General features: G+C 36.0%; 1 non-coding gene across 1 annotated transcript; it reads left to right on the forward strand.

Annotated features, from left to right (window-relative positions):
• The first annotated feature begins 3,147 nt into the window (after nt 1–3,147).
• Nucleotides 3,148–3,254, forward strand: LOC129518908 (U6 spliceosomal RNA). The gene has a single exon (XR_008666245.1). It is a non-coding gene; the product is annotated as a U6 spliceosomal RNA (small nuclear RNA).
• Nucleotides 3,255–4,133: the final 879 nt, after the last annotated feature.

Consider the following 4,133-nt stretch of genomic DNA (forward strand, 5'->3'; position numbering starts at 1 on the left):
GTATTAGTTGTTTCTAATGCCTGAGTAATATTCCATTATATATATATATATATATATATATATATATATATATATATATATACCACACCTTTTTATCCATTCATCTTTCGATGGACACCAAGGCTCCTTCCACAGTTTGGCTATTGTGGATATTGGTCCTATAAATAAAGGGGTGCAGGTGTCTTAGTATTTCACTACATCTGTATCTTTGGGATAAATCTCGAGTAGAGCAATTGCTTGGTCGTAGGGCAGTTCTATTTTTTTACACTGTAAGGAACCTCCACACAGTTTTCCAGAGTGGCTGCACCAGTTCACATTCCCACCAAAAATGCAAGCTGGTTCCCCTTTCTCCACATTCTCTCCAACATATATTGTTTCCTTTCTTGTTAATTTTCCCCATTCTCACTGGTGTGAGGGGGTATCTCATTGTGGTTTTGATTTGTATTTCCCTGATGGCAAGTGATGTGGAGCATTTTCTCATTTGCTTCTTGGCCATGTGTATGTCTTCTTTGGTGACATTCCTGCTCATGTCTTTTGCCCATTTCATGATTGGATTGTTTGTTTCCTGGGTGTCAAGATTCATAAGTTCTTTATAGATTTGGATACTAGCCCTTTATCTGATATGTCATTTGCAAATATCTTCTCCCATGCTGTAGGTGGTCCTTTAGTTTTGTTGACTCTTTTGCTGTGCAGAAGTTTTTATCCTGATTACATACCAATAGTTCATTTTTGCTTTTGTTTCCCTAGCCTTTTTTTAAAAAAATTCATTTATTCATGAGAGACAGAAAGAAAATGGCAGAGACACAGGCAGAAGGAGAAGCAGGATCCATGCAGGGAACCCAATGTGGGACTCAATCCTGGGTACCCAGGATCACCCACTGGTCCGAAGGCAAGTGCTAAACCGCTGAGCCACCCAGGGATCCCTTCCCTAGCATTCATAGATGTATCATGCAAGAAGTTGCTGTGGCCAAGTACAAAAAGGGTGGTGCTTATGTTCTCTAGGATTTTGATGGATTCTTGTCTCACATTTAGATCTTTCATCCATTTTGAGTTTATCTTTGTGTATGGTGTAAGGAAATAATCTAGTTTCACTCTTCAGCATGTGGATGTCCAATTTTCCCAGCACCATTTATTGAAGAGACTGTTTTTTTGTCCAGTGGATAGTCTTTCCTCCTTTGTCGACTATTAGTTGACCATAGAGTTGAGGGGCCATTTCTGGATTCTCTATTCTGTTCCATTGATCTATGTGTCTGTTTCTGTACCAGTACCACACTGTCTTGATGACCAAAGCTTTGTAGTAGAACCTGAAATCTGGCAGAGTGACGCTCCCAGTTCTGGGTTCCTTTTTCAATATTCCCCTGGCTATTTGGGGTCTTTTCTGATTTCACATAAACCTTAAGATGATTTCTTCCAACTTTCTGAAGAGAGCCCATGATATTTTCATAGGGATTGCATTAAATCTGTAAATTGACGTGGGTTAGCATTGACATTTTTGCAATATTAATTCTTCCATTTGATTAGCATGGAATATTTTTCCATCTCTTTGTGTCTTCCTCAATTTCTTTCAGAAGTGTTCTGTAGTATGGGATTGATTCCTTCATTTCTCTTTCTTCAGTCTCATTGTTAGTGAAGAGAAATGCCACTGATTTCTGGCATTGATTTTGTATCCTGCCACACTGCAAAATTGCTGTATGTGTTCTAGAAATCTTGGGGTGGAGTCTTTTGGGTTCTATATGTACAGTATCATGTCATCTGCAAAGAGGGAGAGTTTGACTTCGTCTTTGGCAATTTGAATGCTTTTTATTTCTTTTTGTTGCCTGATCACGCAGGCTAGGACTCCTAGTACTATTTTGAATAACACTGGTGAGAGTGGACATCCATGTCGTGTTCCTGATCTAAGGGGAAAGGCTCTAGGTGTTTCTCCATTGAAAATGATATTTGCTGTGGGGTTTTCATAGATGGCTTTTAAGATGCTGAAGAATGTTCCCTCTATCCCTACACTTTGAAGAGTTTTGATCAGGAATGGATGCTGTATTTTGTCAAATGGCTTTCTCTGAATCTATTGAGAGGATCCTATGGTTCTTGTTTTTTCTCTTGTTGATATGATTTATCACATTGCCAATAAAAAATAATTTATTAAAAAAATAAAAAGAAACAAATGGGGATACTAAAGGGGTTCAGGACAGGTCCTCCATCCATAACGTGTACTTCGGAATGTGGATTATTTTGAGCTGAAAGCACTTGAGACCCTGCAGGCTCAAAAGAAACGTCTGCCTCCTCCCCTTTAACTACATAGAAGAATATAAATTGGGAGTCTTTCCCAGAATAAGGGTTATTAACTGAGATAAATTTTACCTGGGTGACCCATCTGTATGGGAGGAAAAACAAACATCTAATTACCAAACATATGTTCTTATCACCCTGTGAGATACATTCCTTTCCTCTGAAATCCCAGACCCTTACCCTCTTCTTCTTAGTACAGAAGGACATCTATACCTCATTTTGCCTGTCTTTAGAATTTCCATATCTATGTGGATTCCCTGTATGTACACCTATTACATTTGATTTTTTTCTCTTAATATGTCTCATGTCAATTTGATTCTTAGTCCAGCTACAAAAGTCTTTGAGGGGACAGGAATTATTGCTCCCTGAAAAGTTATATCATCTAATGCACTATGCAATTTTAAATGTCTCCAGAACTGGGACATCCACTCTTTCATCATCAATTAGAAATATGGAATTAATATCTAAAATTACATTCACATAAATTTTCCCTTCCTTCTTTCCTTCCTTCTTTCTTTCTTCCTTCCTTCCTCCCTCCCTCCCTCCCCCTCTCTTTTTTCCTTTTCTTTTGTTCTTTTTTTTTTTGCCTATGAACCTTAGTTATATTTTTGAAACTTCCCTAACTGCTTTTATTTTTACCTTATTTATGGCTCTATACCTTTCACAGATGTGTTGAAAATACCATGTCCTGAATTTTTCTATGCTTACTAGTAGTAGTAATTCTGCAAAATTGCATGTTATTAACACAGGTAGTACATTATAAAGATGAAAAGGCCAGGATCCAAAATAAGACTGCCTGGATTTGAGTCCTGGCTCTGCCATACACATCACTGTCTCATTTTCCTCATCTGTAAAATGAGGACAGTGCTCACTTTGGAAGCACATATACTGAAATTGGAACAATATAAAGGAGACTAGCATGGCCCCTGTGCAAGGATGACATGCAAATTCATGAAGCATTCCATATTTTTTTGGACATTAAGGCGAGCACGTGATATAATGAGCACTGGATATAAGACTGACAAATCACTGAACTCTACCTCTGAAACTAATAATACACTATATGTTAATTAATTGAATTTAAATTAAAAAATAAAATGAGGATAATCATAGCACATGTGTAACTTCTAGAAGATTAACAGATACATGCTCACATATTAATTTTAATTATGATCTCCAGAGTATACCAAAGAACATGTGTTTTCAAAGGAAAAACAGAGTGGTATAAATATATAATTAGTATATATATGGCATAAATATAATTATATTATATATAAATATAAATATGGTCATGTAATTTTAGTAAAATCATCAGATTATTTATATAACGTATTTTCTACCACTCCTTATTAAAAAAATCCCAATCACTTCAAATTACCTTGGACATGGTATGGTAAAAGAGAAAAAGCAGGATTTTTATTTAGAAAACCTCTACAGTTTCTCCCACTATTCAAATTTAGAACATCTCTGTGCAATCTTTCATAAGCTGAAAGGTTTCATAAACCTTTTTTATACTGTATAAAGCAAAGAGTATCCTCTGTATTCCAAAAGTTTGCATTAAGCCACTTCATCTTTAAGAAAGACTTGCATTAATACCTGGTTTTGCTAGCCAAAGTAAGTCTGAGAGGATTTTCACTTTTACAGAAAAAAGCTGTTACCATACTAATGTAGGTCTTTTGTAAAAGCAAAGATGGGTAATATCTATATTCAAATTCTAGCCCTAACATTTACATGCTGTGTAACTGCATGCAAAATTCTTCTCTTTGAGCCTCATTCTCTTCATTTGTAAAATAAGGATAATAATAGTATTCCCCTCATAAGATTGTTACAAGGTTTAAATAACTGAAAAT

Source organism: Nyctereutes procyonoides, unplaced genomic scaffold, assembly GCF_905146905.1.
Source record: "Nyctereutes procyonoides isolate TBG_1078 unplaced genomic scaffold, NYPRO_anot_genome, whole genome shotgun sequence".
In the NCBI taxonomy this organism is placed as follows: domain Eukaryota; kingdom Metazoa; phylum Chordata; class Mammalia; order Carnivora; family Canidae; genus Nyctereutes; species Nyctereutes procyonoides.